General features: G+C 42.0%; 1 pseudogene across 1 annotated transcript; it reads left to right on the top strand.

Annotated features, from left to right (window-relative positions):
• Positions 1 to 554: 554 nt before the first annotated feature.
• On the top strand, positions 555 to 6,218 carry LOC143553333 (peroxisomal ATPase PEX6-like; annotated as a pseudogene). Its single transcript, XR_013138817.1, has 16 exons — positions 555 to 892; positions 1,645 to 2,280; positions 2,368 to 2,608; positions 2,720 to 2,861; positions 2,960 to 3,137; positions 3,251 to 3,442; positions 3,553 to 3,822; positions 4,115 to 4,186; positions 4,265 to 4,351; positions 4,449 to 4,571; positions 4,658 to 4,768; positions 4,869 to 4,907; positions 4,991 to 5,112; positions 5,205 to 5,348; positions 5,429 to 5,509; positions 6,010 to 6,218. The product of XR_013138817.1 is annotated as a peroxisomal ATPase PEX6-like (transcript).
• Positions 6,219 to 19,885: the final 13,667 nt, after the last annotated feature.

Here is a 19,885-nt window from a genome sequence, read left to right as displayed (position 1 = left end):
GACTCTGATTCACCACACATAAATATCCGAAATGTTAGGTCTAAAAAGATTCTAATACACGAAATGTTGGGTCTTGTTTCTCATTCAGTGTCTCTCAAAATATAAAACATTAAAAGTATTAAGTCATTCATATGTAAACTTTGAAGAAAAAAACAATCTAAATATAATTAAATCAGACTTCTTTAAACAGTGTCATTCAGACCCAAACAAACAGGCTCTAGACAGACTAAGGATAATATTTATTTTTCATTCATAAATTGTCGCAAGTGAAAAGACTGAAAATAATAAATTTATAGCTTCTTAAAATTTTAATTAAATCAAAATATATAAATTTACAGGGATCATTAGTCTAATTCAGTCGTTTAATGACAAATTATTATTATTATTATTTAAAAAAAAGGCCATTTACCCACTGACCACTGTACCATATCATTCAATTATATGACGTCAACATCATCATCGCCAAAATAAAATTTGGTATTGATTTGCACAACAAACTAAACCCTTGTGTTATCATTCGAATAAGTGTTGTATAGCTGTTAGCTGCAGATTAATATTAATGGTGGAAAGAAGAAGAAGAAGAAGAAGAAGGAAGCCTCTGGTGCTTTCTTCTACAAAGTCACTCATCACTTCCGTACTCAGCAATTCATCATCCAATAAACAACAACAAAACACAAACGAAATTGAAATCGATGCTGATACGATTATTATTAATAACAATAACAATTACTCCTCAGGCGACGGTGAAACGACGTCGTTGCAGTTGCGTGCTGGTATTCTCAGAATATCATCATCATCATCACGTGAGAAGGCGAGTTATATCGATGAAGGTGCTTTAATTGGAGTCTCTACTTCACTTCTCAAAAGGCTATCTGTCACTTCAGCTTCACTCGTATGTATGCTAACCTAATTATTCTATCTCTGAATGATATGTGTTTTGCTGATTTTAGTTAATTGAGATTTAAGATTGAAAGTTAGATTATAGTATACAAGTTAGGGATATGTGGAATATATATAATAGGAATAAGACCTAATTACACTCTTTTAAGATGGAAGCTAGTTTTCTATTCTAGGTTAGGAGTGTAAACGAGCCGAGCAACTCAACTTTGGATTGGAAAAGGCTCGAAACAAGCCGAGCGTCTTTTGCGCTTGAGCAAAATCCAAGCCTCAAATAAACGCTAGTTTAGGCTCATTGAGCCTTAACGAGCCTTGTGCATTTTTTAAGTTTTACCGCTTTTGGACTTCTATGTATTAATTTTCACACTGCACAACCGAGCTTTGGCTTGTTTTAGGTACTACACGAGATTGGGCCAGGCTTAGGCTCGTTTAAGTTTTTTCTCAAAATATACAAAAGGAATTAAAAACATATACAAGTTAAATGATAAACGGGCCGAACCCGAGTTTGAAAAAAAACTCACGGGCCGAGCTCGAGCCTAGTTACCTTTGGGCTCACCTGTTTTCTAGGTGTAGTTTTCAGTAATATAGGAGCCATAAATTGAATTATGATGCACACTGTTCAAAACTCTTTTATCAGATATCTAGGTTATGATGTTATTACGGTGCTACTTTTAACTTCTTAAGAACTGTTTCTGCAGTCATGTATCGATGTCTCCTATTTACTTCCGAGTATAATGTTTCTTTCAGGTGATTGTAAAAAATGTGGATTCCCAGATACAAAGAATCAGCCAAATTGTGGCTCTTGATCATCCCAACGTGCATGATGTTTCATCAAACAATGAATCATTCTCATACAATGCTTCAAATGCAATGGTCATATTTCCTTCAGTTACTTTCCCCACGATTCGTCATGTCCCATTAGCTTCAGAAGTTGCATATGCTTCTCCTCTTTTAGCGTTTAATCTTGGTTTGCATACCTCATGCTTGAAATTGCTTCTTCATCATGGAGAAGATAAGCTGGCTTCTCTGTTTGAAGTAAAAGGGGAGACCGAATCTAATCTTGAAGCAAGCGAAGACTTTAATGTTACTCTGGATATTAAACCTTTGACAAAATTACCAAGGTATGCCTCACATCTAAGGGTATCATTTGTAAAAATACCCAAATGTGGTACCATTGGTTCTCTTGTAGGAAATTCATCTATTGAAGCTGAAGACCGTCAACAAAAGATTGATATTGCCTTAAATGAGTACTTCACTATAGATAGATATCTTTCCAGAGGTGATGTTTTCAGTATCTGCATCAATTGGAATTGCAAATCGGCTATGTGCATTGCTTGTAGCCAAAATAATCAAAATTCAAGTGACACCAATCTAAACTTTAAGGTCATTCATTTTTCATATCGCTGTTGCATACTTGCATATCTGATTGAGATGCTTAATTGCTTACTGATATCTTTAGCATGTCAATAGGTGGTTGCAGCAGAACCGTCAGATGAACCTATTCTCAGAATCAATCGCACAGAAACAGCCCTTGTGCTTTCTGCAAGTACTCCATCTGCTATTCCCCCAAATCTTTTACTGAATAAGAAACAAGTTTCACCTTTACATCAAGATACAGTAAAAACCTTAGCCTCCATTATTACTCCAACTTTATGCCCATCAGCACTTTCGTCAAAATTCAGGGTTGCTGTTCTATTGTTTGGTGTACCTGGTGCGTTACGTTTTTGTACAATATTAGAAAATGTTGGTGTTGCTTCAACTTGGTTAGATGCCATTTATTGACATGCATTTGTTGTTTAATGATTACGTGGCACTTTTTCAGGGTGTGGGAAGAGGACTGTGGTGAAGCATGTTACTCATCAACTAGGACTGCATGTGGTTGAATACAGTTGTCACGATTTAGTTGCATCTTCTGAGAGGAAAAGTTCTGCCATGTTGACTCAAGCTTTCACTGCAGCTCGTAGGTATTTATTGTAGTTGTATGTTTAATGTTTATAATTCAGGTCATATTGTAACATGCTCTTTTTTGTATGTTTGTATACTTGCTGTGGTGTCATTGCAGATACTAACCGACGATTCTTCTTCTCCGTCATTTTGATGCTTTTAGCAATTTAAGCTCCAATGATGGTTCACCAAATGATCAAATCGGTGTTAATTCTGAAGTTGCGTCTGTCATCAGGGAGTTCACTGAGCCATTTAGCTCAAATGAAGATGATTATGAAGACGAGGAAGAAGCAGAGGTTGATTTTACAATACAATGATTTTTGCCCATCCATTCGTTACTTTAAAACTCCTATAGCTACGTATTGAATTAAAGATGAAGAATGCTCATTGTTTTATTTTTCTCATGCAGCACATGAACAACACTCGAGCCATGTATACTCATCCAGTGCTGCTTGTTGCGGCTGCTGATAATTCTGAAGGATTGCCACCTACAATTAGGCGTTGTTTCAGCCATGAAATGAAGATGGGACCTTTGACTGAAGAACAAAGAGTTGAAATGCTATCTCAATCACTTCAACGTATTCCTGAATTGCTTCCAGATGTAAGTAGGAAAATTTTAATTTGTTTCTGCTTACAGGGTCTAGAATTTGTTACTACACACACAGAGATATACAAATCTTAATTTTTTGGTGGGACCTATTATTGTTCCAGACGTCTCCGGAGGATCTTGCAAAAGATATGGTTGGACAAACATCTGGTTTCATGCCAAGGGATATTAGGGCTTTAATTGCTGATGCTAGTTCAAGCTTGGTTCCTACTAATGGCATTAGCTTTGAGAACAAAGAGCCCCAAAAGTTGGATGAACGCAGTTCACATGAACCTAAACCACCAAAGGATATTCAGCCTCCTAGCAAAGACTTTATGACCAAAGCTTTGGATCGATCCAAGAAAAGAAATGCCTCTGCTCTGGGGACTCCCAAGGTTGCACTAAGCTGATTCTGTAGCTTTATATTTGAAGTTCTATTCTATAAATTATCAATGTTTTAACAATGACCACACAAACAAATTATTACAATAATATTCTAAAACTTTGTCTAATTTAATGTAGGAGGTTGTATGTATTAAAAAAATACTTTGGTAACTCGGTTGACCCTTTTGAGCCATATGAGATAGCAACCCAAATAGACTCGTTAATAAGTAAATGGATCAGATTTGCTTGGCGTTTTTGTTAAATTGTGTAGCAATTCTTAGTTGTTTGGTCAATGGGTTGCAGGTCCCAAATGTCAAATGGGAGGATGTTGGTGGACTAGAAGATGTCAAAAAGTCTATTCTGGATACAGCTCAGGTATGCATTTGATAATTGATACATGAAAGTAAATCGTTATTGAAGTTCATAATATCATTTTGCATAACTGCTTTACAGCTCCCCCTTCTGCATAAGGATTTGTTTTCATCTGGGCTACGTAAGCGCTCCGGTGTTCTTCTTTATGGTCCTCCTGGTACCGGGAAGGTATGTCATATCATTTAAAAAACTTTAATAATTCTCAGTTATCACCTTTATTGCTAAATTTTGTGCTATAATAATTCTAAAAATATGTCTTTCATAGACTTTGTTGGCCAAAGCTGTTGCAACCGAATGTTCTCTTAATTTTCTAAGCGTTAAAGGGCCTGAATTGATCAACATGTACATAGGAGAATCAGAGAAAAACGTAAGAGACATATTTCAGAAAGTAAGTTTTCATATCCAGTCCATCATGTCACTATTCTTTCTTGGTGTGTTAAAGCAATCACATCATAATAATGGGCTGATTTGCAGGCTCGTGCAGCCCGCCCATGTGTTATCTTCTTTGATGAGTTGGATTCTCTAGCTCCAGCCCGTGGTGCTTCCGGTGATTCGGGAGGAGTTATGGACCGTGCTGTTTCTCAGGTATCATTGCTTATAAGAAAGTAAAACAAATAAAATGATCGAAAGTGTTTAACTCAACCTGACCCTGTATTGGCCACCCATTTCGGTTTTGTGGTACCAGATGCTTGCAGAGATTGATGGCCTAAATGATTCTTCCCAAGTATGTCACTTAGTAATCGTTTTCGTATTTGTTTATATTGTTTCTATGTTATGTTTTATAAAATTTTGATCTTTTTTTTGTAGGATTTATTTATAATAGGAGCAAGCAATAGACCAGATCTGATAGATGCTGCGCTTCTAAGGCCTGGAAGGTTTGACAAGCTACTATATGTTGGAGTCACTACAGACCCGTCTTATAGGGAAAGGTTATATTAACTAAAATTTTATGTAATCTTCATGAGATTGGGGAGTATGGTTTAATTATTCTAATACTTGACAAATTTCTTTAATTTTGTAGGGTACTGAAAGCATTGACCCGTAAATTTAAATTACACGAAGACGTATCTCTTTATTCAATAGCGAAGAATGCCCCCCAAACTTTACTGGTGCAGACATGTACGCTTTGTGTGCAGACGCTTGGTTCCATGCTGCAAAACGCAAGGTTAGACGAATTACCTTAATTTAAGTTTCTATTATAATAGGTATATATAACTAAATTTCATATTTTGTTAATCGTTGTAGGTTTTAGCTGCCGATGCAGATCCAAATAACATGAAGGATGAACCTGATTCTGTGGTTGTTGAATATGAAGATTTTGTGACAGTAAGTTTATTAGCTAATTTATCATCAATATAAATATAGACAAATTTCATATATTGGTGAGTTGATTCAGTGGTGATACATATCTTAGATATACCTCCATATAGGAAAAAAAAATACCGTGTGATACAGCTTTTCAACTTTATTAATATTCAAGTAAGGATAACAGATCAAAAACATATTTTTAACACTGTTCGAAATACACCAGTTGTGTCGGGTCGGGTGACCCGAAGAACGTCTGTGTCCTAGTTTTGGACGATTCTATAAACGAATAAATGCTTTTCAATTATGATTAACAAACGATAGCCACTGCAATATGAATCTTTAGATGAAGTATTTAGGAAGTTGGTAACTTTCAACCCGTTTCACCTGTTCCTGTTTTTGTTAAAATAGTTTATTCGACCATTTTAAAAACGAGTATAACCTGAATCGACCTACTGGGACGATGGGCCGCTTGTAATGTGCAGTAACTGTTAGTATTTATGATTGGTTTTGCTTTGCAGGTATTAAGAGAACTCTCTCCCTCACTTTCTCTAGCAGAGCTTAAAAAATATGAGACGCTGCGAGATCAATTCGAAGGAGCTTCTTCAAAATAACTTTTTATTTTGTAAACAAATCATTTTCTTGTGTAAATGTAGAAAATAAAAAGGTGAGATATTATAAGAATTGTTATCAAGGCAAGAACGTAACAATACATATTTTTTTAACCTGAGTTATAGTATGGTGGTTATCATCCTCTCACCGTTTCAAAACATAATTTACCATTTACCATATCATAAAATAAAAATTACCAAATCCAAATTCCAATCAGGAACAAAACAGAAAAAGAAAACATATGTTTCACTGTTATCTCCTGTGGTATTTCTAGGCATAAAGCATTTTTGGATTGAACGTCAGTTAAAAAAGGGATTACTCAGTAAAATATTAACCAAGTTTTGACATTTTTTCAATCCGGTATGAAGAAACACAGATCGACTCCCAGGGTATGGGTCCGGGATCTAATGAGTCCACAGGGTAGGATACGGTCGACTGTCAATACGATACGGTCGACTGCCAATACGATATGAACAAAATTCCCAAAGTCTAATGATGTGAACCTGCAAAACAGACACCGTGAGCTTGTTACGGGAAGGACAAGAGGGGGGGGGGGGGTCTTCCCGTAACCACCCTCTGGCGTGAGAATAAGTACAATTCTGATAGAGATAGTGCACTTAGGAAAATAGTGAAAGTACAGTGGGAGTGATTGAATACCTCATGCAGGTTGACAAGGTATTTATAGCCGAAGGATGAGGGAAGGTGATTGGGCCAGCTGTCCTCCTTCTAGAAGACCTTAGTAACCGCCTGGACGCGTGTCCCTTTGTGATAGATTGAGTCATACGTCCCATGTGTATGGGTATAACAACCTGGACACGCGTCCCTTTATGATAAGTCGAACCACACCCTGGCCATGTGCACGGTTATAACAACCTAGCCAGGTGTCCTTTGCTTATTGGCTGGCGGGTCACGTATTCTTCAAGTAGCAATCGTGGTTATTCTTCTAGAGGTCAGTTATTTAATGACATCTGTCCAATTGACATTGCCTTCCGGTCATTTTGGCGGGCCAATGTCTTGTCCCGCGGATGACTTCTGAGGGTGCCTAAATGCTTCCGCGTGTGGTGTGAGGATGTTTTTCCTCTACCATGTTATGCGGGTGATCCATATGTCCAGCGGGTGATATATGAGGGGTTCCTCTATGGCCCGCGGGTAGTACTTAAGGGTATTTGGGTCTTTTTGGTACCCTACCTCTATAAGTCCCCCAGTCCAGTGTTTCTTCCGCGTGAAGTCTTTATGCGGGTGAAATTTTGGACTTAATGTATTTTGGGGGTTTTTGAATTTTGAAGTTTGGTAGAAAATATCTTTTGTTGGTGTAGATAATCATGAAAAAGGACAAGTTGACCACTCGCAAGCGCGTGACCAGGTGATGGAACGTTTATGACGGCTGTCACTGTACCCGACTGTGCAGCTTTTTCTCTCTTTTTCGAATTTCCCGTGTGACGTGGCGGTTGTTGATTAGGCGATGAGTTTCTCTTTCCACTGTTCATATCCCATCGCATTAATTGCAATGGGTATAAATAGTGGGAGATTGCTTCTTTTCGAAGTTTTATTGTCTTTGATTTCTGATAATCTTCTTGCTCTCTCTCTGATACAATACCGAACTTTTCGTACATCTTCTTGCTATTTCCCCAAATCTTATTATAATGTCAAATGTTCAGACCGAGGTTGATGAAATTGAAGTTCAATGGGATCTGACGCCTTTGATTTCTGATAATCTTCTTGCTCTCTCTCTGATACAATACCGAACTTTTCGTACATCTTCTTGCTATTTCCCCAAATCTTATTATAATGTCGAATGTTCAGACCGAGGTTGATGAAATAGAAGTTCAATGGGATTTGACTGAGTATCAGAAACTTATTGAAGCTTATGGTATTCCGCCATAATGGGGACCAGAATTTCCATTACCCGGTTCTATAGCCAGCCTGCCACCGCCTGGAAAAATGGCTGTGTACTCTGATTATTTTGTCTATGGGAATTTCCATTTTCCCATAACAAAATTTTTCATGAAGGTGCTTACTGCATATGAGATCCATTTATCCCAATTGCATCCGCGTGCTGTAATGCGGATTCGTCATTATGAATTCGTATGTACAGCACATGACATGGTACCAAATCTTGACCGATTTCCGGTTTTCTATCGGCTTGCCAACCGTGACGGTTGGTTTACATGCCAAGGCTTCTCCGATAGGAGTATTGGTTACGAAGTTGAAAAAGGATCCAAGGACTGGCGCAACAAGTTCTTTTAGATATCTGAGGACGTGGTGCCCGTTGCCATGGTCCATCGTCCGGTTAACAGCGCTCTACCGGACGTTGTCACGGCTGCTCACGAGGGACATGACTGGTACCGAATTTTAACGGCGGAACCCACGCCTATGCGGGTGCTGCCCGAGGAGGCTCTAGTGTGGGCAGGCATGAGCCGTTTGTGGCCATCTGAATTTATGGAGCCTGTTTTCATTGATTTGAATGAATTTAAGTTTCCCTTTTTGTCTTTTTCTTTTCCTCAAAGCTTTTTATGATTGATTTTTTTATCTTTTTAGGTCGAGGTTCTATGCTTAATGCCCTTTTTGAGGATATGGGTTGTGTCCGAAAAAGCATCGGTGATGCGGGTGACCAACCTATCCTTGAGAAAACCAAGGCCCGATTTCTCTTTCCTACGAAGGTGCGGGTTGAACCTGTGATTTCAGATGCCACCTTTCAAACAGGTGCGCACGTTCTAAATCCTCGTCCACTTAATGCTATTACTGTTGATGGAATGATAGCCATTCTATCATCAAGCGATAACGATGACAATACCTCTGAATTTTCTGCCTCTGACAAGGAGAGGAACTCTGATGATGATGCCCCTGAATTTTCTTCTATCTCTCATTTATTGGCAGAGTTGGAGAAGAAGAGAGCTTTTTCGTCCTTTCAGGCGGGAGATGCGAGTGCAAATGTTGTGGACCCACCCTGGAGAAGGGTCTTCGAAGAAGAAGCGGAGGGTTCATCGTCCCAAAAAGCCGCAATACAGCCTTGTTGAGCGGATGGATATAGTGGACTGTATGTGTTTCATTCTTTACACTTTATTGTTTCTTGATGTACATATGAAAGTGTAATTTTCTTATGCAGATCCATTAATTTTTGGAGATGATGTGTCCGAAAAACTACCATCATCAACTCCCAAATCTGATAAACCGCCGTCTCCTCCGCCCGAGAAGATAACAGAAGAAAAACCACCTACTCCGCCGACCGATGTCTCTGCGGAGGATCCCAACGTCGAGTCTGGAAATGATAGTTCTTTTGACTATTTTTTTCAAACTAGGACTGCCACTGGCTCTCAAGAGGACAACCCTGCTGTGAATGCAGAGGGGTTCAGAATTAACGAATCTCCACCTCGTCCTCCTCCCCAATTTGCCTCCGTTTCCTCGCCTTTGATTACGGGTGTAGGGGGAGATTTCCAATTTGGATCGTCTGTCCATGAGGTCGGAGGGGGTTCGATGCAAGGTGCTCCCCTACGTCGTGAATCTTCGGGTTCACGATATTATGGAGATGCAAATTTGGGGGACACCTTCGAATTATTTGTCCCGCCATGGGATATTATCAATGGGTCCCGGTTTTCTGATCCCGGGACCTGCATGAGCTTTGTCAAGCACTGTGTGCCGCTTGCTGAAATGGCGCACCAGCGTGACCGTTCCCGCCAAGACCTTCACACAGACTTATCTTTTTTCTTGGCTAACGGTTTAGCCTGTAGCCAAGAAATTTTACGTGAATGGCGTACTATGGGCGGGAAGCTGGGTGAAGCCTCTCGAGCTCTTGAAGCTGCGAGGAAAGAAGATGAAGATCACCACTTGGTAGCTAAAACAGCCAAGTGGAAGCAGGCGGACGTGGAGGCCGCCCTTAAGAGTGAACAAGATCGGAGTGTTGCTGCCGCTCATAACTGGAAAGAAGCGTGTGAAAAGCAGAAGTCCCTTCTCGAGGCTGCCCGGGCTAAAGCACAGAAGGAAAATGATGACTTGGCACGGGCTCGAGAAGCAAATTCAGCTTTGGAAAATCAAGTGACCCTTCAAGGCACTCGAATCCAAGAGCTTGAAGCGGAACTGAAGCTGCAGAGGGAGCAAGTGGAGCTTAGAGACAAAAGTGCTGCTGAGATTCAAGCTGCTTATGACTCCCTCTTGCAAGCACGCGAAGAAGCGGAGACCCGTGCCACCTCGGCCTTGAATGAAAGGTAGCAGGCGACTGCGGAGTCTCAAGAACTCCGGGTAAGAGCTGAACGCGCGGAGCAAGACTGTCAATGGTTCTTCACTCAGGGACTTGATTCTGCAAGTTTTCCTCATTCGTTGCCCATTATACGTATTCTTGGCCTTAATATTAAACAACTTATGTTTTTATGTTACCAGGTCATCCGCCATATTAAGAGTAGTCCAGAGCTTATTGACAGCTTTGCTAACCTGATGTCTGCCTCATTTCATCTTGGACGGATGGAAGGTTTTAATGAAGGGATGACCTATGCCCAAACTAATGTTTCTCCGGAAAGTCATCCGCTTCATGGCCTTGATGTCAAGCAGAAGTATAAAATGCGGATTAAAGACCATGACAGCCTGGTGTTTATACTGGAAAATAAGCTTCCGGAATTTGCTGCGGCCAGTGATGGTGTGCAAAAGCTGAAGGATTATTTGGGTGATGAATCTGAGAATGACTCGTCCGAAGATACCTCACCAATGGCTCCGGAGGATACGACAGCTTCAAACCTCTAGACTAGGTTTAGGTGTCTAGTATCTTGTAATTGTTTTTCCATCTATTTTTTTGTAACTATTTTTTGTTTGTTTAATGGAAAGAAACTTTTTATCTTTTGTGAATATTCAACTGTTTTGGGGGAAATATCTTTGGAGGATATTTTTGAAATTTGAAATTTTGGTGACGTGGCAGAGAGAGGAACTTCAAGGAACAACTGACAAGACGTGTATGACGCCCTCGACAGCCTGTTTGCACTTTCTTGAATTTCTCGTCTGACGTGTCAACCATTTGACGGTCCGCAATTTCTCTCTCCTCTGACACTCCATCAGTCGCATTGATTGCGATGAGTATAAATAGAGCACTCATAGTTTCCATTTTACTCTTATTACTTCCAAATTCTTTCGCTCTCAAATCTTCAAAATTTTGAACTTTCTGAGATTTCTTTGTCTTTCTTTGTTATCAATTTTATTTAAATGACTGGAGATAAAAAGGGTGCTCCTGCTATTCACGAGGTCGTCGTGAACCTTAAAGAGAAAGACTATGAAGACGTTGTGAATGTGTACGGTCTGGCAACGGAATGGGAGCCGGAGCGTCCGGCAAGCGGTTCTGTTGCCACCAGTCCACCTCCGAAGAAGATGGCTGTGTATGTGGACCACTTTACGATGGGGAACTTCAGGATTCCCGTGATAAAGTTTGTCCAGTCAATTTTGACGGCTTATGGGATACATGTCTCCCAAATCCATCCCTTCGGAATGTTGAGAATTTGACACTTCGAGTTCTGCTGTCAGGCTCGTGACCTCGAGCCGTCCGCTGGCATGTTTGCCGTTTTTTACATGACCTTTCGAGATGGATGGTATAGCTTTGCTTCCACCAGGAAGAATGTTGCAGGTACGGAATGGATCCGTAGCCTTCATGGCTGGAAGCCAAAGTTTTTCTGGATCCGAGAGGATGTTATTCTCTTTGCGATGGCTAAACATAAGGCGGAGGATGCCATGCCATTGGTTCCGGCCGCCGCTCATTAGGGTCTTTCGTGGTTCAAGACGTTAATCGCCACGCCGACTCCCATGCGCCTTATTCATGAGGGGGCGATGGTGAGTGCGATGATGAGCCGCTTGTGGCCGTTTCCTAACTTGGAACCGTATTATGAGAGGACCAACAAGAGTAAGCTTGGTTTTACTCCTACCCTTTCCTTGATAAATATATGATTTCTGACTTGTATATTGTTTGTATAGGTGAAGGTTCCGCCTTCGATACTCTGTTGGACCATGAAGGTGGAATGATGGTGCGTCGTCCAGTTGATCCAAGGGATGGGCCCTTTTTGGAACGCACCAGCACCAACTTTCTATTTTCCACCGCGCTTCGTCCGGAACCTGTAGTGTCCGAAGCAATGTACTCCAAAGGTGAGAAGTACGTTCGGGAATCTATTCAAAAAGGTGAGGGCATTCTACAACCCCAACCCGTGACTGCTATTACTTCCAGCGGAGTGATCGTACTCTTTTAGTCTAGCGAGGAGTCGTCACTCTGCGAAGGAAGCTTTTCAGTTGATGCTACTAGTACTGTGCGATCAACTGTAGGTTTGACTCGTCAGAGGGCCGCTACTAGTCAGGCGTCTGACCACGACGATGTTGCGGACGATACTGCTGAGGGTAATCGTCCGACCACTGATGACATCGCCTCTGGGGATGTGGATTAGGCTGTTGATGCGGGTACTTCCAAGGCGGCCGGTAAACGGAAGGTTAATCCTGCTAAGGTTGCGCCATCAGAGAAATTAAAAAGGCAAAAACCTGCTGCTACCTTGGAAGCGCGTTTAAATCAACTTGACGCAAAAGACATTTCTTTGGGTAAGTTTAATATTCTTCCACTTTATCAACTGCTATGAACCAAATGTATATCTGGTCTATTGTTAATATTTCTCAATGATTCTGAATGTTCTCTCTGGGAATGTTTCAGGTCCAAAGAGCTCAACAGCGCCACCTCCTCCGCCACCTAACACTGTCCCAGAACCAATCGTTGTGGCGGACGATTCTCCTTTGAAGAATAAAGAGGTTGACAATACTGTGCATGTTAGTATGTCACCTTCTTACAATGTTCATCATTTTAGAGATCAAGGAGGTGTGAGCATGTTTGCTCACGGGCCTCAAACCTCTCCGTCTCCTCAGGAGGAAGATCCTACTCCGCATAAACCACATTGGTCCTTACGCCGAGACTCGACGTTTCGCGACGTGGACGTGTGCTTCGAATATCTGCGGGAGAGTCTTCCCTCTGCTGAAAAGGAGAGACATCGCCATCGTATTCGTCAAGAATTGCTAAGCCTAAATTCTTATCATATGGCGAATACGATCTCTACCAGCCAAGATATAACTCGGGACTGGTTGGCGATGAACGAGGAGTGGGACGAGCTAGCAGCTTCGGCGTCCAATGCCAAAGAAGATACCCTCAAGGCTATGAATGAAGTTAGAGAAAGCCGTTAGGCGCTAGAGCAGAGAAGGCCGCTCGGTCCGCCGCCGAGGAAGCCAAGGCTGTTCTCCAAAAACAATTGGATGAACAAGCCAATTTAACTAAGACTTTGCAGACTGAATCGGCGGCCAAGGACAAGCGTTTGTCTGACCTTAACATCAGGAGCCGAGAACAGGCCTTGGAGTGTGCCGACCACAAGACGGAACTTGTCCGGGCTAAGGCGGACAAGAAGTGGCTGTTGGCGGAGGTAATTCCCAAGGTATGCATCTTGATTTGTTGTAAATAGTCTACATGCTTGAACTTACTTATACTTTACTATTCACACAGGTCATCGCTGATGTTCGGGCGAGTGATGAGCTTGGGAACTGTGTTGCTGTCCTCCTGAAAGCATCCAAGCAGGCTGGTCGTCAACTAGGCTTCGTGGAAGGCTATAAATTTGGTTCAACATCCAAGCTTCCGGAAGAGTATGTGTTGGCTGGCTAGGATACTGCTGCCGTCCTTATCCAGAAAACAAAAGACTTTGATACACTGAAGTTTTCTTTGGCGGAGCAGATATCTGAACTTGCAGACAAGGAGGATAGCATTGAGCAGCTAAAGGCCCTTCTTGACCTTGAGGAAGAGGAAGACTCGGATGACGCGGAAGGCGATAACGCGGAGCATAAAGATGCAGCGTTGTAGATATATTTTTTCCTTCCTTGTAATCTGAATTTCTTTGTAATCCCTTTTGATCTGTAATAAGAAGTTTTTGTTATCCGGTATACTTTGTTTATTATAATATAAGTGTTTGTAGGATCTTCTTTATGTATCAATAAAGGATTACCCAACAATACAAGTCATGAATGACTGAAACAAAATTTCCATAGATGAGGCATAAGCCGAATTACAAAAGATAGAATTACATAACTTTGCTAATCTATTTAGGCACGCAGGCCAAAAAGGAAAAACATATTATATGTAACATTTTTTTAACTAGGTCCCGTTCCAAGTTCTAGGGATCTCAGTCCCATCCAACTTTTCCAATTTATAAGCACCTTTAGATAATACTTGCTTAACTCTATAAGGTCCTTCCCAAGTCGGGGCCAGCTTGCTCGGAGGCTTCATTGTTGCGGAAGACAAAGTCTCCCGCATCGAACTCGCATTTCTGAACTCGCGAGTTGTAATACTTTGCAACTGGCGTTTGTAATTGTGCTCGCGGATCGATGCCAGTTCTCTCCTCTCCTCGAGGAGATCCAGATTCATCCGGCGTTCGTAACCATTGTCTTCGATCAATAAAACTCGTGCGGACGGAATTCAAATTTCAGCCGGAATCATGGCCTCTGTGCCATAGGTTAAGCTAAAGGGAGTTTCAGAATTACTGGAATTCTTTTGGGTGCGGAAGGCCCAGAGTACATGGGGAAATTCGTCGACCCAACCCGTCCGTTTAGTCCCTAACCTTGCTTTGATTTCTTCTTTAATTTTCCAGTTGGTTCTCTCAACCTGACCATTTGCCTGCGGGGTGAGCTACGGATGTGAAAATTTGAGAAATCTGCAATTCTTTCAACCATTCTTGTAGCCCATTGTCCGCGAATTGAGTACCGTTGTCACTAACGAGTTCCAGCGGGAGGCCAAACCGATAGATTATAAATTCCCACAGGAATTTCTTAATGTTTGCTGCCGTTATGGAAGCAACTGGCTTGGCTTCCACCCACTTTGTGAAGTAATCGATGGCTACTATCAAAAATTTGACGCGTCCGGGGGCTTCAGGGAAAGGTCCTATTATGTCGATAGCCCATTTCTGGAACGACCATGCTGAAGTGACTGGAACAAGCTCATTTTTTAGTCATAGTGTGTTAGGAGCATGACGCTGACATGAATCGCACTTTCTGATTTCATGTACAGCGTCCAGATGCATCCCCGGCCAGTAGTAACCAGCATTAATCAATTTTGCGATGACCATGCACGGGCCTGCGTGAAGACCACAAATGCCTTCATGAACTTCTCTGACTAGATAGTTCGCGTCCTCTGCATCCACACATCGAAGTAGTGGTCCGAGGAAGGAACGTCGGTATAAAACCCCGTCATTTATCTGATAGTTCAAGGCTTTGTGTTTTATCTTCCGAGGAAGGAACGTCGGTATAAAACGCGTCCTGCTATTAACATGGAATCCAGCAGGCTTCCAAATGTTTTACCCCAAGCTTTTTGGCTATCCGTAAACCAGCCAGGAAAGCCTCATACTCTGCCTCGTTATTAGTGCTCTTGAAGTCCAATTTTATGGCGTATGTAAACTCGTGGCTTTCGGGATTGACTAGCCTGAGGCCTGCACCAGATCCCTCACTGCTTGAAGCCCCGTCCGTGAACAATGACCAAATTTGTCCTTGCTCAAGAGGTACTTGGGGTTGTTGCTCGATCAAACATTCTTTCTCTTTGTGTTGCGGGACTTTAGTGATGAAGCCGCCAACACCTGCCCCTTGATTGCTGGTCTAGGTTTGTACTCAATTGCGTGTTCACCTAACTTGATGGCCCACTTTGCCAATCGCCCAGACAATTTTGGCTTACTAAGAACATTTTTGAGTTTGTATTCGGTTTAAACGTTGATGGGGTGTCCTTGGAAGTACATGCGGAGGCGCCGGGCTGCATAGACCAATGCTAGGACAAGTTTTTCCATTGAATATCTTGTCTCTGGATCAGACAATGTTCTACTGACATAGTAAATCGGTGTTAGAACGTTCTTACGATCCGTCAAGAGGACAACCCCGATAGCAATGTCTGAAGCCGATAAATATAACGTTAAAGGTTCCCCCGCATAAGGTGCTGTCAACGTGGGCAACTCCATCAAACATTTTTTAACCTCCAAGAAAGCTTGTTCTGCTTCTGCGGTCCATTTGAACTGTGCTTTCTTGAGGCACTTTCTTAGTGTTGAGACAAAAGGATAATATTTGGCTGCCTGATTCGATAAAAACGATTCAAAGCCACCAATTGACCATTGAGCGTCTGAACTTCCTTGAGGGAGGAAGGAGAAGGTATGCGGGCGACAACTTGAACTTTATCCGGATTAGCTTTGAAGCCCGCACCTGTGACAATGACTACAAGAAATTTTCCTTCCTCCATTCCGAACGAACACTTAGCTGGATTCAGCTTCATGTTAATACTCTTCAAGGTTTCAAACATTTCTTTGATGTCCCTCAACATTTGATATTCCTCAACACTCTTGATCACAAGATCATCCATATAAACCTCCAAATTTCAACCAATTTGACTTCTAAACGCTATGTCCATCAATCGTTGATATGTGACCCCCGCATTCTTCAGTCCGAAAGGCATCATCTTGTAACAAAAGGTGCCTTGATCAGTATGAAATGCTGTTTTATCTTCATCACCCGCAGCCATGCGAATCTGACGATAGCCTTTATAGGCGTCCAAAAAGCATTTCAGGTAATGATAGCCTTTGAACGGTGCCACAACATCAAGCTTGAGATCTATTTCAGGTAATGGGTAACAGTCCTTGGGACACGCCTTGTTTAGATCCTTGAAATATATACACATCCGCCACAACCCGTTACTTTTGGGGACAATAACTGTATTGGCGACCCCACCCAGGTCTGATATTGAATTGGATGAATAATCCTAGCCTGTAAGAGGTCCTGAACTTGCTCATTCATTGCTTTTGTTTGTTCCAGACCCATCTTACGCTGTTTTTGAACGATTGGTGTAAACAATGGGTTTACCCTCAGCTTGTGCTCCGCAATATTCCGCGGGACACCGGTCATGTCCGCGGGTTGCCATGCGAAGACGTCAATGTTCTTTGATAACAACTGTTTCAGAAAAGTCCTTACTATCTCAGCGATAGCAGGTCCAATTGTTACAGTTTGAACAGGAAATTTTTTGTTCAAGACCCATTTTTCCGGTTCGGTTCTTTGAGACTGTTTTTGAATCTTGCTGGGTTTTGAGCTTTCTGTTGCAAAGCAATGTCGATTGACGTGAATTATTGCTACGCCGGTGCGGGTTGGGACTCCTATCGCACCGTGAGTCGTGGACGGATGAGCATTGAAGTCACCAATTGCTTCTCGTCCTAGGATAATGTCATGTTTCGATGTTGCTGGTAAAACTAAAAATTCAACCTCCTTGGTCCTTGAATGAATTCCATCGCTTAAAGTGACTGGGAAAGAAATCACCCCTCGCGGGTGCATTATCTCTCCTCCAAATCCTGACACAGGAGCATGGATAGATTTCAGTCTTTCTTTGTCTTCTTCGTTAAGTTGTTCGAAGCACTGTTCGTACATGATGTCAGATGTGCTGCCACTATCGAAGAAAACATATTGGGAACGATAGTGACCGAAAAGGGCAGTGATAATCAGGGGGGGGGGGTTTGTTGCTGGGACCTCCCTTGATTCGCTGAAAGATCACTGGCTCATCCTTCCATTCTTCATCGTCGGACTCTCTTATCTTTTTTCCCGCCTTATATCCGCCTTGAATCATGTGAACGTTCAAGTCCTTGACTTGCTTTTTGGATAGGCCCTTATTGTCCCATGCGGGAGCTTTACCAGTTCCAGGTTTCCCATCCTTCACCAGATGTTCGAGTTTTCCAGATTTCACAGCCGCCTCAATTTCGTTTTTCAAAGCATTACATTCGTTCGTGTTGTGATCGATGTCATTGTGAAACGAACAATGTTTCTTGGTATCGAGGAATGACCTCCTCGTGAGTGGTCGTGGTTTCTGAAAATTCACATTCTTTGTGGTGAGAATTTCTGCAGGAGTCTTTGAAAGCGAAGTCCAATTGTTTGAACCTCTGTTCGAGGGTCCAGATTTGTTTTTGTTACCGATGAGAGACCTTGCATCGAATGGTTTTGATGTTTCCGCACTCGGCTGAAGTCTTGACCATATTGGTCCCTTAGCCTGTCTGTTTGGTCTCGGAGTTTGGAATTCAATCCTCGGTGATTGCTTTTGACTATTGGAACCCAAAGTCTTCTCAGTTCTTGCAAACAACTTTGCTGCCTTCATTATTTCGTCCCATGACTCGGGCATTCCGTCTCTCCCTGTGAGAGTGCGGATCAGAGCATCACTATGAACGTTCTTGCGGAATGCTCCCCTCAGCATATCTTCGCTGACCCGCCAATGTTAAGGCTCTTGTTGTAAAACGAGTAATGAAGTCTTCAATAGACTCATTATTTCGCCTTGTAACATCCAATATTTCCGAAGGGTCGCGGGTATGCTTCTTTTGCTGACTGAAATGCTGGGAAAATTTTGCCACAAAATCATTCCAGCTTTTAATTTGTCCAGCGGGTAACTTTTCAAACCATTCACGAGCAGCTCCCGTAAATGTTAACGCGAACATGTGGCACCAATACGGAAGAGTCCAACCACTAACTCCTCCTACTGCCACAAATCTCAGCAAGGGATCGCAGGGATCTGTCATTCCATCATATGTTCCAACGGATGTTGGGATTTTTGAGTTTATTAGGAATGGAGCTGTCGCGATGCTTGAAATAAATTTTGATTTTTCTGCAAAAGATTCTGGACGATATGGTTTGGAAAAATCATGCCCAGCGTTACTGTAATACTCCGCGTGGCGGACAACCAGTCGCGGGTAACTAGCCCCTCCACGTGATGGGAGTCGGCTGTCTCCGCTGCAATAACTGCCTTCGGGACGATATGTTGAATCGTCTTCGTCCAGTTCGTCCTCAAAAGATGGTACTCGCATATCTATGCGGGGACGAGGACGTAACCTCCGAATCTCACCCACACTTTGCTCCAATGGCTGACTGTATTGAATGTGACTTCCCCTTATGGGAGGAGAAATAGATCTTCTAGGAGAATCGTCGTACGTCAGGGTACGAGCATGGAAACGCTCGTTTCGCACCCCACGTTCATATTCAGCTTTCAGATTATCTTGTTGAACACGAAACCATTCATCCGGAGACAAAAGTTCTTCGATTCCGAAGCTATGATGACGAGTTCTTCTTGGATTTGAGTCACCGGAATCCTCTTCCAGGCCTAACTCTGAGTGAGTTTGGTGGGCGTCTCTCATAATTCGTTCCAGATCTCCCATATTGGAACTTCCTGGGGATGTAATAGCCCTAGGTCAGTAATTGGTGTAACGACATTTCCAGTGTCTACCGGAGTAGTATCTGCTAATGGAGTGAAATGTCCCCGAGCCGTTGAACCACCTAAGGTAAAACCTTCAGGGTTTACGGCATCAGTTCGTGTAACAGGTGATGTGCTTGAAGTAGTCAAATAATTATTAACTAAAAATAAGCTAATCTAGACACTAAGTAATAATTCTAGACTCTTAAACTACTAACCGGAAACTGTACCGGTCGACTCTAGTACAGCTAAGTAAGTCCGGATATCGAACCCACGAGACTATATAAATTACGTATACTAGCTAATTAGACTCAACTACAAGACGTGACTATTTAATAATAATGTTTGAAGGGGGGGTTTTAAACTAATTATTAATTAACTAAACCTAACCCTAATTAAATAAAATATAATAAACTATTAAAACACTTAGATTAACTCAGATGATGAAAATAACTACCTAGGCTAGAATCCCCGATGTCACGACAATCAATCAAATGAGAAACTTAAGTTATGGAACTGGGATCGTAAAATAGACCCTTGACAGAAAACCCGAACAG

This window comes from Bidens hawaiensis, unplaced genomic scaffold (genome assembly GCF_021521415.1).
Source record: "Bidens hawaiensis isolate Kalapana, Puna unplaced genomic scaffold, B.hawaiensis_p1.1 tig00017166_1, whole genome shotgun sequence".
Taxonomy (NCBI): domain Eukaryota; kingdom Viridiplantae; phylum Streptophyta; class Magnoliopsida; order Asterales; family Asteraceae; genus Bidens; species Bidens hawaiensis.
Note: the sequence above shows the minus strand (reverse complement) of the source record. Positions and strands in the feature narration are given on the sequence as shown.